The sequence below is a fragment of the Eschrichtius robustus genome, chromosome 21 (genome assembly GCF_028021215.1).
Source record: "Eschrichtius robustus isolate mEscRob2 chromosome 21, mEscRob2.pri, whole genome shotgun sequence".
Lineage (NCBI taxonomy): Eukaryota > Metazoa > Chordata > Mammalia > Artiodactyla > Eschrichtiidae > Eschrichtius > Eschrichtius robustus.
The window spans coordinates 36,047,316-36,066,434 of record NC_090844.1 but is presented as its reverse complement, the minus strand read 5'-3'; positions in this window follow the sequence as shown (position 1 = coordinate 36,066,434).

Here is a 19,119-nt window from a genome sequence, read left to right as displayed (position 1 = left end):
GTCTCTCCCAGTTTCTGGCTGAAGACCTTTAATCTACTTGACATCCAGAACACAGCCTTGGCCCATCACCTCTATGAGTCCCTAGAGAAGGGACACTGGCTGCAAAAGCAATTCCTAGAGCCTACGGCTGTAGCACATGAGGAAGTCTCTTCACCGTTTCCAGGGAAAACAGTAGAACCCGGAAGTCATTGCAATCATGAGCCTCTCCATCTCTCCCTTCCACAACTGAGAAAACATTTCTTACAGTCTGTCACTTCTGAGGCTTTAATGGACATGTCTTTCAAGTTTTGGAAAAAACTAATCTAATATAAATTGGTTAAGGACCCCTCCCACCTTGGCAACCCCTCTTGGGCCCCATTTATACTGCCTGTTTCAACCACACTGAACTCTAACTCTCTGATACTTTCATCTAGATTAGAACAAGGCCAAATACTGAGGCAGAGTGATCAGGAGACTGAGAACAGCGTTCTGGGTACCAAGTCTAGGCTCACATCAACCCAGCCTCCTGGGACACCATCTCCTCAGCCCTCCAGTCTCATGAGTACTTCAACACCCCTCTTGGTTCTTCTGGTCTTCCCATCAGTATGGCACCACCCTCTCCCCTACAAGTAAAAATCATTATAATCCTCTCTCTCTCCACCATGAAAGGATGAGATAAAGGCTCAGCAGCAGCCCCCGTGAAACACACGGTCAACACTGTGAAGAGGTGTTACTAAGACGATTTGGTCCGACTCAGAGAAGGAAAGAGACAACTCTGCCCTTCGCCTGATCAGGCCCACAGGAAGGAAGCACACTGGGGGCAGCCTTTGAGAGTGTGGCAATGCGAGAGAACCTTCTTTAGGAGGGGACTCCCTGTTGCCGACCTTGAAAAAGCAAGGATGGGACATTCGTTTACTGGGGCTGTTACAGAGGGGATGTGCCCAGAGGTTGGGCCACCCTGCTTGAGAATCAAAGCACCTTCTAGTCCGAAATGGCTTGAATGCTCCAATCGCCGGATTTTGGGTCTGGGGCAACCCAGATCTTTGTGCGACTTTTCCGGAGAGTGCTTTCTCTTGGGAGCACGTCTGGGGACTGGCTTCTCTGCTTCCACCTTTGCTGGCGTGGCCAAAGGAACTGCTGCTGCAGAGAAAATCAGAACTGATCAGTCACTTCTGCTGTACACAGCCTCCTGCCAGAATTTCCCCCTCTCATGTCTCTCCCAGTTTCTGGCTGAAGACCTTTAATCTACTTGACATCCAGAACACAGCCTTGGCCCATCACCTCTATGAGTCCCTAGAGAAGGGACACTGGCTGCAAAAGCAATTCCTAGAGCCTACGGCTGTAGCACATGAGGAAGTCTCTTCACCGTTTCCAGGGAAAACAGTAGAACCCGGAAGTCATTGCAATCATGAGCCTCTCCATCTCTCCCTTCCACAACAGAGAAAACATTTCTTGCAGTCTGTCACTTCTGAGGCTTTAATGGAAATGTCTTTCAAGTTTTGGAAAAAACTAATCTAATATAAATTGGTTAAGGACCCCTCCCACCTTGGCAACCCCTCTTGGGCCCCATTTATACTGCCTGTTTCAACCACACTGAACTCTAACTCTCTGATACTTTTATCTAGATTAGAACAAGGCCAAATACTGAGGCAGAGTGATCAGGAGACTGAGAACCGCGTTCTGGGTACCAAGTCTAGGCTCACATCAACCCAGCCTCCTGGGACACCATCTCCTCAGCCCTCCAGTCTCATGAGCACTTCAACAGCCCTCTTGGTTCTTCCGGTCTTCCCATCAATATGGCACCACCCTCTCCCCTAGTACTCAGCCGCTCAGGATGGGATGTGTCTGAGGGCACCGATGTAGATGTCTACATGACAGCATAGAGGTGCCTGGGTTTGAAGGTGTGTTTCAAGAGTGGCCCTCTTCCTCAAACTGCTCCATTTACCATTTGCCAACAAAAATGCTCTTGTCTTCTGCTAAGAGGCCAATCAGGAAAGGGTCTGAATGGAAGCATCCTGTAGCCCAAAGGGGAAGCTACATTTATAAAGATCAGGACCATCCTGCACACTTGTCCAGGGATGACCTTTCACTTGTCCTCAGCAGTGAGCACTGTGGGTCCCTGAAGGTGTCCCAGGTCACTGGTATTACTTACAGCTGGGAACGCGCCCAGGTATACGTAGTGGGCAAACCGCACAGGAACATGAGGCAGCCAGGTGAGGTTGTGCGTACACCATGCCTCCTGTAGAGATGCCCGGTCTCGGTGGACCTGCCGCACTGCCCACCCACGGAACAGAGCACAGGTTCGAGTAAAGATAGAGGATCCGGTCACACATTCTCCCTCAGACAACCAAAGAGGTTGGAGAACTTCTGGTGGAGAACTGTCAGGGAAGTTTCTCTGAGGGCAGCACGTTGGCAGTTACGCTGCCATGGAAACTGTGAGAAGGCCGGTGAGGTCATCACTACCCAGTGTGGTCATAATACGGAACCTGTGACTTGGGGGTCAGGCTTCAGGAGGAGGGGCAGTTTTGTGGAGGAGAGCAGGGGGAGGGCAGAGGTACTCTGCCTGGCCCCTCACACCTGGGCCTCCCCACCCATGCCCTAGTCTAGCAGACATCCCACGTGGGGCGTGCCGGTGGGCTGGCACAGCCCCAGGGGCCCCAGGAGGGCAAGAGAGACCCACATTCTGAGATTGGCTTGAGAGGCAAGATTAACGTAAGAGAGAGCTAGGTTGTATGGCACTGACCCTAAGAGGCAGAGATTTGTGTGGACTGGGGAATCAGGGAAGGCTCCTGGGCAGTGGGCCTGAAGGACAAGTGAGATTTGGTCCCAAGGGGGAGAGAGGGAAGACATTCCAGTTTGGAAGAATAAAAGCAAAGACACACTCTCCTCGCCCTTGTCCTGCCCCAAATATAAATTCATAGAACCCTCACATTTTCACAACTGAGGACTGAAGAAAAGCAAGAGGTGAAGGGGCCTAGCCAGTGTTACACAGGTAGTGGAGGGGTGTTCTGCTCAATGGTTAGGTTCATGTTGGGGCTCCGGATTTACAGCTGATAGGAATGTGAGGACAAGCTCATGCCATTTCAAACATTTCCAAGTGATACTGAGAGAGATGTTAAAGGTGCAAAATGAGGGTGCTGAATGACCTCACAAAGTGGGAATGGTGGGCCCATTTTCATATGAAATTCAAAACAAGTTCATGACCAAAGGACATAATACAAAATGACAACATAATCATTACACTCCCCGCTCCCCTAGAAGTAAAAATCATTATAATCCTCCCTCTCTCCACCATAAAAGGATGAGATAAAGGCTCAGCAGCAGCCCCCGTGAAACACACGGTCAACACTGTGAAGAGGTGTTACTAAGGCGATTTGGTCCGACTCAGAGAAGGAAAGAGACAACTCTGCCCTTCGCCTGATCAGGCCCACAGGAAGGAAGCACACTGCGGGCAGCCTTTGAGAGTGTGGCAATGCGAGAGAACCTTCTTTAGGAGGGGACTCCCTGTTGCCGACCTTGAAAAAGCAAGGATGGGACATTCGTTTACTGGGGCTGTTGCAGAGGGGATGTGCCCAGGAGGTAGAGACTGCTTGGACTACTATTTTAGAGGTTGGGCCCCCCTGGTTGAGAACCACAGCACCTTGTATTCCTAAACTGCTTGAATGAGCGGGTGCACGTTAGGACAGACGAAGTCAGGCCCCATTGGAGCAGACTGCCTTTGGGAGTGGTAGAAGGTAAAATGGGAAGGGGAATGCTCTGGAGGAGGTTTGTCATGGCAGGTGGGCCAGCACGAGACCACCCAGATTCTCCAAGGCTCCAGAGGTGACTTGGCTGGGAGCATCCCTCTGATGTGGTGCGGGGACTCCTACCTTAACAGGACCTGGCTGGGCATCTGCGGGAGGCAGAATAAATGGTTTATTAACTTAAGAGAGCGAGAGACTCACCTGGGGGGTTCCACAAAACCTCTTCTAAAGACTTGTACCTGGATTCTTGAGCCAACCCTCAGAAAACTTATCTAGATCTGGAGTAGGGCTCTGGAAGCTGCACTTTTAATAAGCTTCCTGGGCCATCCCACCACAGTGGTCCATGGAGAGAGTGACCAAATTATTGTGTATTCTCGGTTGCTTTGGGGAGTCAAAGTGGGCAATGTGAAAAACTGCAGCAGGCATACGTATAAACAGGGAATATTCAAGGCAAACAGAGGGGTAGAGTTATTCTATGCATGAATCAGATTTGAGGAAAGCTAGCCTGGTGGTTAAGGAACACAACCCTTCGGAGAGACAGACAGACCAGATTCTGTCCTACTTACCTGTGTGATTTTGACCAAGTTCTTTTATCCTTCTGACTGTTTCTTCATATGGAAAAGAGCTATGGCTGTACATTTAGCACAATATTCTCTTTTGGCAAAGGTTGCTCTGGGTCCATTTGTGTTCTCTGCCACTTAATCCTTTCCGGTGTGCAAGCATTTTTAAGTTGTTTGGTGAAGTATTACATTTGACTTTCAACTGTTCATTACTTTGGGCAAAGCTTATATAATGCTGCAGAGACTAGAACCTATGCAGAGATAGTGAGAGGATGTGATAAGCTTATTCTGCCGGTTTATCAAAAAGTTTAACCTTTTCTCCTCTTCCTCCGCCTGCCACCAAGAGATGAGAAAGAAGGCCGAGCCTGGAAATGCACACCAAGCAATACTTCTGTGTCAGTTTGCCTTTTATTCCTCTGCCAGTACTTCCCAGAGAGATTTCACCATAAGTGCCTAAGCTTGCCATGGCCATTGTTGTGAAGAACATTTCTCTCTATTGCTAGTCACATCCCCTTTTCCTTCTCCTGGGCGCTTAATGGAGGTTTGGGGGCAGGAAATAAAATTTAAACTAAAACATCAAAAAAAAAAAAACAACAAAGATGAGCTCAAGTAGGCGTTATTGTGGTCCAGATAAGGTTTGGTTCATTCATTCCCTCGATTAGCATTTATCCCCCTTTGTGCCAGGCATGCGGGGGAGAGAGAGAAATGTCTTCAAAGAGTCTGTGGTTGTATGGGGGAGGGAGCTGTGGAAATCTGTCATTTAGAAACAGCATGGAAGTGCTAGGGAAAAATTGTTTTGTTCATTTATCCCTCACTCATCCGTTCACCCATAGCCACTACGAAGGGTTTCACGCGGAGGAACTGGATGCCCTGAACTTGACATTCTGGTGGGGGAAACAACAGTGTAAAGCACCAGCAGTGGTAAGTCACCAGTAGTGATTTCAAGCCAGAAGGAACCACTCACCAATGGAGAGAGGCACAGGGTGAGCAGTGACTTGCAGAAAGGAGGGGTTATTCATTCCAACTGCTGAGTTCAAGTTCATCTGGGTGGTTGTGTGGTTCGTGCTTACTGCATCTGTTTTTGGAACGTGGCTCCACCCTCCAAGAAGGGTGAGGATGATCACCCTTCTTTCCTCCTGCTGTGCCCCGGGGTCACCCAGCGAGTGTCTGCAGGGATGATCTGCTCTGTACTGGCTTTTCGGTCCCACTCCCGGGAGAAGAGAGACGAAGCTGTGTCTCCACCGCAGCTTGGCCTGATTCAGTCACTGGGTGAAAAGGTGGGAAGAAGGTCAAGTTCATGAGAACTGATACACTGCAGAGTCATTTAGTCCTGAAGTACCAGTTCTGGTTGCTGGTGAGTTGCTAAATCCAGGGACCTGAATGTAATTCCTCCAGAGCCACTGAGACATCACTTCCAGGCCCATGGCGGGCTGTAGGGGTGCTGACTTTTCTCAGTGCCAAGGAGCAGCCATCTTCCACTGAGAGAGGACTCTGTGTCAGCAGGAGCAGAACCACACCAGGCACCGAAGGAGGTTCTGCATCCCAGCATCTCCCAACACAGTGATAGATCCACGGGCAGAAGATGCCACAGGGCATTCACAATACAACAGAAGCTTATCCCCAATAAATATGGAAAGATGTTCAACTTCACTACCTAACAAAGAAACGCAAGTTATAAATCTATTTCTTCTTTGCTCATCTAATTGGTAGAAAGTTTTAAGAATGCACAAAATTTGCTGCTAAGGATGTAAGGAAAAGGCCGTTTTCGTCTGTTGCTGCTGATGGGGATGGAAATTGGTGCGAACCTTCTGGAGGGTAATTTGGCAATTTGTGTATCAACAGCCTTAAAATGTTCATACACTTTGAGCCAGTAGTTTTGCTTTTAGCATCTTATCCTAAGGTGAAAGTCAAATTTATGTACAAGACTTATGTTCAAGAATATTCATCTCAGCCAGTAGTGTAATAGAAAAAATATTAGAAGCTACCTAAAAATCCCACAATAGGGGGTTGCTTAAATAACGGATGGCCCAACTTAAGAATGGAAAATAAAGACGCAGACGTAGAAAATGGACTTGAGGACACGGGGATGGGGAAGGGGAAGCTGGGACGAAGTGAGAGAGTGGCATGGACTTACACATACTACCAAATGTAAAATAGCAAGCTAGTGGGAAGCAGCCGCGTAGCACAGGGAGATCAGCTCGGTGCTTTGTGACCACCTAGAGGGGTGGGATAGGGAGGGTGGGAGGGAGACGCAAGAGGGAGGAGATATGGGGATATTTGTGTATGTAGAGCTGATTCACTTTGTTATAAAGCAGAAACTAACACACCATTGTAAAGCAATTATACTCCAATAAAGATGGTTTTTTTTTTTAAAAAAGGATGGAAAACAGTTCATTCATTAAAAATGATTTTCTCCAAGAATATTTAATGGTGGGAAGATGTAGTGTAAAAGCAGGGTACAAAATACTAGATGGAGTATTTCATTTTGTTAAAATGTTATAATACAAGTGCAGAAAAAGTGATTAAAATAACAGTACTGATTTGACTACGGGACATTTTTTTCTTTAAATTTTTCTGTATTTGGTGTTATAAAGCATCATATATCCTCTCTGAGTCTCAGTTTATGTTCTGTGAAGTGGGACGCATCACATCTACACTGCAGTGCGCTCGGGCAGAGCAGCACAATATTTGAAAGTGCCCTTGACAATGACCAGCCCATTGTAATACTCCAGGAATGGTTATAATATCATTGCCAATGACACACCCATAGTCCGGATATTATCCGTAACGATTACTAAGGTTGTTTTTCTCCCTCCACTTTTACTAAGACAAAAAAAGGATTAATTGAAGACTCTTAAGTCATTTTTACTGAGGTTCTTTGTTTCTTTGTTTTTTTCAAAATACTAATTGTAGGGCTTCCCTGGTGGCACAGTGGTTGAGAATCTGCCTGCTAATGCACGGGACACGGGTTCGAGCCCTGCTCTGGGAAGATCCCACATGCCGTGGAGCAACTGGGCCCGTGAGCCACAACTACTGAGCCTGCGCGTCTGGAGCCTGTGCTCCGCAACAAGAGAGGCCGCGAAGGTGAGCAGCCTGCGCACCGCAATGAAGAGTGGCCCCCGCTCCCCACAACTAGAGAAACGCCTCACACAGAAACGAAGACCCAACACAGCTAAAAATAAATAAATAAATAAATAAATAAATAAATAAATAAATTTATATATATAAAAAGAAACTAATTGTAAGTCTGCAGTGGGTATATACGTGTTCAAGTTTTTTCCAGATTTTACGTTTTTGGTTTTGTTTTTAAATTTTTTATTTATGATTGATTTATTATTTTTACTTTTGGCTGTGTTGGGTCTTCGTTTCTGCGCGAGGGCTTTCTCCAGTTGCGGCAAGTGGGGGCCACTCTTCATCGCTGCGTGCGTGCCTCTCACTATCGCGGCCTTTCTTGTTGCGGAGCAGAGGCTCCAGACGCTCAGGCTCAGTAGTTGTGGCTCACGGGTCCAGTTGCTCCGCGGCATGTGGGATCTTCCCAGACCAGGGCTCAAACCCGTGTCCCCTGCATTGGCAGGCGGATTCTCAACCACTGCACCACCAGGGAAGCCCCCCCACCCCGATAGTTTTAAAACCAGCCTCAGTCATGCTTGCCTCAAGACTTATCCTGGCATCATGGACAACTGGATACTTTGGCTAGGTGTTAAACTCTCTTGTCCTTTGCCCGAGTCCCATCGTGGTGACTTAGTTGCCATCTAGGGCACTCTTGGCATGAGTCCTAGACATGAATCCAGCTCAATGGCTTGGGCCCTTCTCCCTGCTGGCTGACTGTCCTAAGGCCCAGTGCCTCCTTTCTGCTTGGACTTCTGAGGGCCGCATCCCCAGGACCCTCACTCTGTGTTTCCAGCTCTATTCAATGCCAACTGTATGTCTTTTGCTTGCTGTATGTCCCCTGCCCCAGTACCTCCTACTGGCTTTGACCTTCCTGTTTCAGGTCCTCTTATTGCGAACCTTTGTGGATAAGCCAGATCTGTTTGCCCTTCCTTCAAGGGGAGCTATTTCCCTGGTGTTTCCCTAGATGCTTATGATGAGACCCCTGCCAGAACTACACCAATCAGACCCTCCATGTACACACTTGGGTCTGAACCCTTTCAGCGAGAGCAGGTTGGAAACCCATATATACATAAATCTACAATGTGTACAAATCAAGTATTTTAAAGATTGTAAAGAATTCTTGTGAACGTATTAGGTTAGGGAAGTCAAGCAGGATCATCATATGATGGCATAATCATGCACATGTATATACAATTTTCTATCTTTATATGATGCCATTTTAATAGATGTGCCCATCTTTTCAAAGTTCTAATCTGTGGCAGGGGGCAGTAGGGGGACGGGGTGGGTCACAGCAGGAAGAGGCATTCGCTGCCTTAGGCAGTTAAACCATTGCCCTCTCTTGAGAATGGCTCAGCCAGCAGGATTCTGTGGGGTCTACCTCCTGGCACCGTGCTCCAATCGCCGGATTTTGGGTCTGGGGCAACCCAGATCTTTGTGCGACTTTTCCGGAGAGTGCTTTCTCTTGGGAGCACGTCTGGGGACTGGCTTCTCTGCTTCCACCTTTGCTGGCGTCGCCAAAGGAACTGCTGCTGCAGAGAAAATCAGAACTGATCAGTCACTTCTGCTGTACACAGCCTCCTGCCAGAATTTCCCTCTCTCACGTCTCTCCCAGTTTCTGGCTGAAGACCTTTAATCTACTTGACATCCAAAACACAGCCTTGGCCCATCACCTCTATGAGTCCCTAGAGAAGGGACACTGGCTGCAAAAGCAATTCCTAGAGCCTACGGCTGCAGCACATGAGGAAATCTCTTCACCGTTTCCAGGGAAAAGAGTAGAACCCGAAAGTCATTGCAATCATGAGCCTCTCCATCTCTCCCTTCCACAACAGAGAAAACATTTCTTGCAGTCTGTCACTTCGGAGGCTTTAATGGAAATGTCTTTCAGGTTTTGGAAAAAACTAATCTAATATAAATTGGTTAAGGACCCCTCCCACCTTGGCAACCCCTCTTGGGCCCCATTTATACTGCCTGTTTCGACCACACTGAACTCTAGCCCTCTGGTACCTTTATCTAGATTAGAACAAGGCCAAATACTGAGGCAGAGTGATCAGGAGACTGAGAACCGCGTTCAGGGTACTAAGTCTAGGCTAACATCAACCCAGCCTCCTGGGACACCATCTCCTCAGCCCTCCAGTCTCATGAGCACTTCAACACCCCTCTTCGTTCTTCCGGTCTTCCCATCAATATGGCACCACCCTCTCCCCTAGAAGTAAAAATCATTATAATCCTCTCTCTCTCCACCATGAAAGGATGAGATAAAGGTTCAGCAGCAGCCCCCGTGAAACACATGGTCAACACTGTGAAGAGGTGTTACTAAGACGATTTGGTCCGACTCAGAGAAGGAAAGAGACAACTCTGCCCTTCGCCTGATCAGCCCCACCGGAAGGAAGCACACTGGGGGCAGCCTTTGAGAATGTGGCAATGCGAGAGAGCCTTCTTTAGGAGGGGACTCCTTGTTGCCGACCTTGAAAAAGCAAGGATGGGACATTGGTTTACTGGGGCTGTTACAGAGGGGATGTGCCCAGAGGTTGGGCCACCCTGCTTGAGAATCAAAGCACCTTCTAGTCCGAAATGGCTTGAATGCTCCAATCGCCGGATTTTGGGTCTGGGGCAACCCAGATCTTTGTGCGACTTTTCCGGAGAGTGCTTTCTCTTGGGAGCACGTCTGGGGACTGGCTTCTCTGCTTCCACCTTTGCTGGAGTGGCCAAAGGAACTGCTGCTGCAGAGAAAATCAGAACTGATCAGTCACTTCTGCTGTACACAGCCTCCTGCCAGAATTTCCCCCTCTCATGTCTCTCCCAGTTTCTGGCTGAAGACCTTTAATCTACTTGACATCCAGAACACAGCCTTGGCCCATCACCTCTATGAGTCCCTAGAGAAGGGACACTGGCTGCAAAAGCAATTCCTAGAGCCTACGGCTGTAGCACATGAGGAAGTCTCTTCACCGTTTCCAGGGAAAACAGTAGAACCCGGAAGTCATTGAAATCATGAGCCTCTCCATCTCTCCCTTCCACAACTGAGAAAACATTTCTTACAGTCTGTCACTTCTGAGGCTTTAATGGACATGTCTTTCAAGTTTTGGAAAAAACTAATCTAATATAAATTGGTTAAGGACCCCTCCCACCTTGGCAACCCCTCTTGGGCCCCATACTGCCTGTTTCAACCACACTGAACTCTAACTCTCTGATACTTTCATCTAGATTAGAACAAGGCCAAATACTGAGGCAGAGTGATCAGGAGACTGAGAACAGCGTTCTGGGTACCAAGTCTAGGCTCACATCAACCCAGCCTCCTGGGACACCATCTCCTCAGCCCTCCAGTCTCATGAGTACTTCAACACCCCTCTTGGTTCTTCTGGTCTTCCCATCAGTATGGCACCACCCTCTCCCCTAGAAGTAAAAATCATTATAATCCTCTCTCTCTCCACCATGAAAGGATGAGATAAAGGCTCAGCAGCAGCCCCCGTGAAACACACGGTCAACACTGTGAAGAGGTGTTACTAAGGCGATTTGGTCCGACTCAGAGAAGGAAAGAGAGAACTCTGCCCTTCGCCTGATCAGGCCCACAGGAAGGAAGCACACTGAGGGCAGCCTTTGAGAGTGTGGCAATGCGAGAGAACCTTCTTTAGGAGGGGACTCCCTGTTGCCGACCTTGAAAAAGCAAGGATGGGACATTCGTTTACTGGGGCTGTTACAGACGGGATGTGCCCAGAGGTTGGGCCACCCTGCTTGAGAATCAAAGCACCTTCTAGTCCGAAATGGCTTGAATGCTCCAATCGCCGGATTTTGGGTCTGGGGCAACCCAGATCTTTGTGCGACTTTTCCGGAGAGTGCTTTCTCTTGGGAGCACGTCTGGGGACTGGCTTCTCTGCTTCCACCTTTGCTGGCGTGGCCAAAGGAACTGCTGCTGCAGAGAAAATCAGAACTGATCAGTCACTTCTGCTGTACACAGCCTCCTGCCAGAAATTCCCCCTCTCATGTCTCTCCCAGTTTCTGGCTGAAGACCTTTAATCTACTTGACATCCAGAACACAGCCTTGGCCCATCACCTCTATGAGTCCCTAGAGAAGGGACACTGGCTGCAAAAGCAATTCCTAGAGCCTACGGCTGTAGCACATGAGGAAGTCTCTTCACCGTTTCCAGGGAAAACAGTAGAACCCGGAAGTCATTGCAATCATGAGCCTCTCCATCTCTCCCTTCCACAACAGAGAAAACATTTCTTGAAGTCTGTCACTTCTGAGGCTTTAATGGAAATGTCTTTCAAGTTTTGGAAAAAACTAATCTAATATAAATTGGTTAAGGACCCCTCCCACCTTGGCAACCCCTCTTGGGCCCCATTTATACTGCCTGTTTCAACCACACTGAACTCTAACTCTCTGATACTTTTATCTAGATTAGAACAAGGCCAAATACTGAGGCAGAGTGATCAGGAGACTGAGAACCGCGTTCTGGGTACCAAGTCTAGGCTCACATCAACCCAGCCTCCTGGGACACCATCTCCTCAGCCCTCCAGTCTCATGAGCACTTCAACAGCCCTCTTGGTTCTTCCGGTCTTCCCATCAATATGGCACCACCCTCTCCCCTAGTACTCAGCCGCTCAGGATGGGATGTGTCTGAGGGCACCGATGTAGATGTCTACATGACACCATAGAGGTGCCTGGGTTTGAAGGTGTGTTTCAAGAGTGGCCCTCTTCCTCAAACTGCTCCATTTACCATTTGCCAACAAAAATGCTCTTGTCTTCTGCTAAGAGGCCAATCAGGAAAGGGTCTGAATGGAAGCATCCTGTAGCCCAAAGGGGAAGCTACATTTATAAAGATCAGGACCATCCTGCACACTTGTCCAGGGATGACCTTTCACTTGTCCTCAGCAGTGAGCACTGTGGGTCCCTGAAGGTGTCCCAGGTCACTGGTATTACTTACAGCTGGGAACGCGCCCAGGTATACGTAGTGGGCAAACCGCACAGGAACATGAGGCAGCCAGGTGAGGTTGTGCGTACACCATGCCTCCTGTAGAGATGCCCGGTCTCGGTGGACCTGCCGCACTGCCCACCCACGGAACAGAGCACAGGTTCGAGTAAAGATAGAGGATCCGGTCACACATTCTCCCTCAGACAACCAAAGAGGTTGGAGAACTTCTGGTGGAGAACTGTCAGGGAAGTTTCTCTGAGGGCAGCACGTTGGCAGTTACGCTGCCATGGAAACTGTGAGAAGGCCGGTGAGGTCATCACTACCCAGTGTGGTCATAATACGGAACCTGTGACTTGGGGGTCAGGCTTCAGGAGGAGGGGCAGTTTTGTGGAGGAGAGCAGGGGGAGGGCAGAGGTACTCTGCCTGGCCCCTCACACCTGGGCCTCCCCACCCATGCCCTAGTCTAGCAGACATCCCACGTGGGGCGTGCCGGTGGGCTGGCACAGCCCCAGGGGCCCCAGGAGGGCAAGAGAGACCCACATTCTGAGATTGGCTTGAGAGGCAAGATTAACGTAAGAGAGAGCTAGGTTGTATGGCACTGACCCTAAGAGGCAGAGATTTGTGTGGACTGGGGAATCAGGGAAGGCTCCTGGGCAGTGGGCCTGAAGGACAAGTGAGATTTGGTCCCAAGGGGGAGAGAGGGAAGACATTCCAGTTTGGAAGAATAAAAGCAAAGACACACTCTCCTCGCCCTTGTCCTGCCCCAAATATAAATTCATAGAACCCTCACATTTTCACAACTGAGGACTGAAGAAAAGCAAGAGGTGAAGGGGCCTAGCCAGTGTTACACAGGTAGTGGAGGGGTGTTCTGCTCAATGGTTAGGTTCATGTTGGGGCTCCGGATTTACAGCTGATAGGAATGTGAGGACAAGCTCATGCCATTTCAAACATTTCCAAGTGATACTGAGAGAGATGTTAAAGGTGCAAAATGAGGGTGCTGAATGACCTCACAAAGTGGGAATGGTGGGCCCATTTTCATATGAAATTCAAAACAAGTTCATGACCAAAGGACATAATACAAAATGACAACATAATCATTACACTCCCCGCTCCCCTAGAAGTAAAAATCATTATAATCCTCCCTCTCTCCACCATAAAAGGATGAGATAAAGGCTCAGCAGCAGCCCCCGTGAAACACACGGTCAACACTGTGAAGAGGTGTTACTAAGGCGATTTGGTCCGACTCAGAGAAGGAAAGAGACAACTCTGCCCTTCGCCTGATCAGGCCCACAGGAAGGAAGCACACTGCGGGCAGCCTTTGAGAGTGTGGCAATGCGAGAGAACCTTCTTTAGGAGGGGACTCCCTGTTGCCGACCTTGAAAAAGCAAGGATGGGACATTCGTTTACTGGGGCTGTTGCAGAGGGGATGTGCCCAGGAGGTAGAGACTGCTTGGACTACTATTTTAGAGGTTGGGCCCCCCTGGTTGAGAACCACAGCACCTTGTATTCCTAAACTGCTTGAATGAGCGGGTGCACGTTAGGACAGACGAAGTCAGGCCCCATTGGAGCAGACTGCCTTTGGGAGTGGTAGAAGGTAAAATGGGAAGGGGAATGCTCTGGAGGAGGTTTGTCATGGCAGGTGGGCCAGCACGAGACCACCCAGATTCTCCAAGGCTCCAGAGGTGACTTGGCTGGGAGCATCCCTCTGATGTGGTGCGGGGACTCCTACCTTAACAGGACCTGGCTGGGCATCTGCGGGAGGCAGAATAAATGGTTTATTAACTTAAGAGAGCGAGAGACTCACCTGGGGGGTTCCACAAAACCTCTTCTAAAGACTTGTACCTGGATTCTTGAGCCAACCCTCAGAAAACTTATCTAGATCTGGAGTAGGGCTCTGGAAGCTGCACTTTTAATAAGCTTCCTGGGCCGTCCCACCACAGTGGTCCATGGAGAGAGTGACCAAATTATTGTGTATTCTCGGTTGCTTTGGGGAGTCAAAGTGGGCAATGTGAAAAACTGCAGCAGGCATACGTATAAACAGGGAATATTCAAGGCAAACAGAGGGGTAGAGTTATTCTATGCATGAATCAGATTTGAGGAAAGCTAGCCTGGTGGTTAAGGAACACAACCCTTCGGAGAGACAGACAGACCAGATTCTGTCCTACTTACCTGTGTGATTTTGACCAAGTTCTTTTATCCTTCTGACTGTTTCTTCATATGGAAAAGAGCTATGGCTGTACATTTAGCACAATATTCTCTTTTGGCAAAGGTTGCTCTGGGTCCATTTGTGTTCTCTGCCACTTAATCCTTTCCGGTGTGCAAGCATTTTTAAGTTGTTTGGTGAAGTATTACATTTGACTTTCAACTGTTCATTACTTTGGGCAAAGCTTATATAATGCTGCAGAGACTAGAACCTATGCAGAGATAGTGAGAGGATGTGATAAGCTTATTCTGCCGGTTTATCAAAAAGTTTAACCTTTTCTCCTCTTCCTCCGCCTGCCACCAAGAGATGAGAAAGAAGGCCGAGCCTGGAAATGCACACCAAGCAATACTTCTGTGTCAGTTTGCCTTTTATTCCTCTGCCAGTACTTCCCAGAGAGATTTCACCAAAAGTGCCTAAGCTTGCCATGGCCATTGTTGTGAAGAACATTTCTCTCTATTGCTAGTCACATCCCCTTTTCCTTCTCCTGGGCGCTTAATGGAGGTTTGGGGGCAGGAAATAAAATTTAAACTAAAACATCAAAAAAAAAAAACACAACAAAGATGAGCTCAAGTAGGCGTTATTGTGGTCCAGATAAGGTTTGGTTCATTCATTCCCTCGATTAGCATTTATCCCCCTTTGTGCCAGGCATGCGGGGGAGAGAGAGAAATGTCTTCAAAGAGTCTGTGGTTGTATGGGGGAGGGAGCTGTGGAAATCTGTCATTTAGAAACAGCATGGAAGTGCTAGGGAAAAATTGTTTTGTTCATTTATCCCTCACTCATCCGTTCACCCATAGCCACTACGAAGGGTTTCACGCGGAGGAACTGGATGCCCTGAACTTGACATTCTGGTGGGGGAAACAACAGTGTAAAGCACCAGCAGTGGTAAGTCACCAGTAGTGATTTCAAGCCAGAAGGAACCACTCACCAATGGAGAGAGGCACAGGGTGAGCAGTGACTTGCAGAAAGGAGGGGTTATTCATTCCAACTGCTGAGTTCAAGTTCATCTGGGTGGTTGTGTGGTTCGTGCTTACTGCATCTGTTTTTGGAACGTGGCTCCACCCTCCAAGAAGGGTGAGGATGATCACCCTTCTTTCCTCCTGCTGTGCCCCGGGGTCACCCAGCGAGTGTCTGCAGGGATGATCTGCTCTGTACTGGCTTTTCGGTCCCACTCCCGGGAGAAGAGAGACGAAGCTGTGTCTCCACCGCAGCTTGGCCTGATTCAGTCACTGGGTGAAAAGGTGGGAAGAAGGTCAAGTTCATGAGAACTGATACACTGCAGAGTCATTTAGTCCTGAAGTACCAGTTCTGGTTGCTGGTGAGTTGCTAAATCCAGGGACCTGAATGTAATTCCTCCAGAGCCACTGAGACATCACTTCCAGGCCCATGGCGGGCTGTAGGGGTGCTGACTTTTCTCAGTGCCAAGGAGCAGCCATCTTCCACTGAGAGAGGACTCTGTGTCAGCAGGAGCAGAACCACACCAGGCACCGAAGGAGGTTCTGCATCCCAGCATCTCCCAACACAGTGATAGATCCACGGGCAGAAGATGCCACAGGGCATTCACAATACAACAGAAGCTTATCCCCAATAAATATGGAAAGATGTTCAACTTCACTACCTAACAAAGAAACGCAAGTTATAAATCTATTTCTTCTTTGCTCATCTAATTGGTAGAAAGTTTTAAGAATGCACAAAATTTGCTGCTAAGGATGTAAGGAAAAGGCCGTTTTCGTCTGTTGCTGCTGATGGGGATGGAAATTGGTGCGAACCTTCTGGAGGGTAATTTGGCAATTTGTGTATCAACAGCCTTAAAATGTTCATACACTTTGAGCCAGTAGTTTTGCTTTTAGCATCTTATCCTAAGGTGAAAGTCAAATTTATGTACAAGACTTACGTTCAAGAATATTCATCTCAGCCAGTAGTGTAATAGAAAAAATATTAGAAGCTACCTAAAAATCCCACAATAGGGGGTTGCTTAAATAACGGATGGCCCAACTTAAGAATGGAAAATAAAGACGCAGACGTAGAAAATGGACTTGAGGACACGGGGAAGGGGAAGGGGAAGCTGGGACGAAGTGAGAGAGTGGCATGGACTTATATATACTACCAAATGTAAAATAGCTAGCTAGTGGGAAGCAGCCGCGTAGCACAGGGAGATCAGCTCGGTGCTTTGTGACCACCTAGAGGGGTGGGATAGGGAGGGTGGGAGGGAGACGCAAGAGGGAGGAGATATGGGGATATATGTGTATGTAGAGCTGATTCACTTTGTTATAAAGCAGAAACTAACACACCATTGTAAAGCAATTATACTCCAATAAAGATGTTTTCTTTTAAAAAATGATGGAAAACAGTTCATTCATTAAAAATGATTTTCTCCAAGAATATTTAATGGTGGGAAGATGTAGTGTAAAAGCAGGGTACAAAATACTAGATGGAGTATTTCATTTTGTTAAAATGTAATAATACAAGGGCAGAAAAAGTGATTAAAATAACAGTACTGATTTGACTACGGGACATTTTTTTCTTTAAATTTTTCTGTATTTGGTGTTATAAGGCATCATATATCCTCTCTGAGTCTCAGTTTATGTTCTGTGAAGTGGGACTCATCACATCTACACTGCAGTGCGCTCGGGCAGAGCAGCACAATATTTGAAAGTGCCCTTGACAATGACCAGCCCATTGTAATACTCCAGGAATGGTTATAATATCATTGCCAGTGACACACCCATAGTCCGGATATTATCCGTAACGATTACTAAGGTTGTTCATCTCCCTCCACTTTTACTAAGACAAAAAAAGGATTAATTGAAGACTCTTAAGTCATTTTTACTGAGGTTCTTTGTTTTTTTTTTTTTTTTCAAAATACTAATTGTAGGGCTTCCCTGGTGGCGCAGTGGTTGAGAATCTGCCTGCCAATGCAGGGGATGCGGGTTCGAGCCCTGGTCTGGGAAGATCCCACATGCCGCGGAACAACTGGGCCCGTGAGCCACAACTACTGAGCCTGCGCGTCTGGAGCCTGTGCTCCGCAACAAGAGAGGCCGCGACAGTGAGAGGCCCGCGTGCCGCGATGAAGAGTGGCCCCCGCTCGCCGCAACTAGAGAAAGCCCTCACACAGAAATGAAGACCCAACAGAGCCAAAAATAAATAAATTAATTAATTAATTAAAAAAAAAAAAGACTAATCCCTGGATTAAGGTGATCTGTCTGCCTTAATCCACTGGTAATTTTACAAGTATAGCCTGTGGCCATAACACACAGCAAAGTTACAGAGACTCTTACCTGTGACCTTGGTCCTTTTAAAAATGGTCTCTAACTAGCTACATTAGAACACTGTAGTTTCCAAAGAGTAATATCTTTACGCTGGGATGGATTTTTTTGGTTGTGTCATAATTCTTCCTTGCAAGCACCTACTACTATTATGTATTAATGTGAATTTGTTTACTTAATAGCCATGGTGACTACCATTTATGTTTAACCTGACATACACTCCTTCTTTGTATTAAGACTTTCTGTTCAGTATGTCAATAAAATAGCAGTGAAAATAAAAGTAACGTTATTTCTCCGGTTCATAGACAATCTTAGTTTCAGGCAAACTAGCCGAGAGCAGCAGTGTATCCGCTGGTGGGCGTTGTCACACCCCTCCGGGCAGGCAGAATAGCGGCGGTAGGGCAGAGCAGCCTGGCCTGCTGCAGGATTAGACGTGCCCCCGAACACTCAGGGGTGATCTCCGCCAGGCCAGAAGAGTGCAGTATCCACAGGGAGGTCAGAAGGAAGAGTACACATCATGAAGATTGACTCAGGCGATCTTCCAAACAGCCCTGTGTGGAAAGCACTATCAACATCCATGTTTACAGATGCAGGTCCTCTCCACCTGCAGAACTCTATCCTCAGGGGAAAACACAGTGGGGAAGGAGCCTTACTGTTTCTCCAGGAGGATGGGTGCTTCTGCACCAAGGACCCAGTGAGGGTGCAATGTGTGGGGTGTGTGGTGGGTGGGATACGTGTGGCGTGGGTGGGGGGCTTGGTGTGTGTGGTGTGTGTGTAATGTGTGTGGTGTATGGTGTGTGTGGTGTGTGTGTAATATGTGTGGTGTGTGGTGTGTGCAGAGGGTGTGGAGTGCGTGCTGGGTGTGGTGTGTGGTTGCCCTCAACCAGCGCACAGAGTGCGGGTCTTCACAGGCCTGTGCTCCAAACTGACCACCCGTGAGAGGCTCAGACGTTCCTTTGCGAGGTATGGGTATCTTGTTTGGGACAATTCTACACTGACCTGCCCCTCACACTGCAGGAGGCTTACATCCCTAGCCCCAGACCCTAAGTGACAAAGCACCCCAGTCATTCATTGTGACAACCCAAAATACCCTTTTAGACGTTTCCAAACACCAGCTGGAAATTGTGTGTTTGTGTGTGTGTGTGTGTGTGTGTGTGTGTGTGTGTGTGTAAGGGGTACAATAGCAGCTCTGGCTGAAAACTGCTGCTGCTGCTAAAGAGTTCAGATGATAGTTCCCAAGTCAAAAGTGGGGATGGGCGAGGGGAGACGCCCCTGTTCTCATCCCGCTGTCCCCTCACTACACCCAAGAGGCACACCCTAGGCCTCGGGGGAAGTTGGGGCCAGTGGGACAGC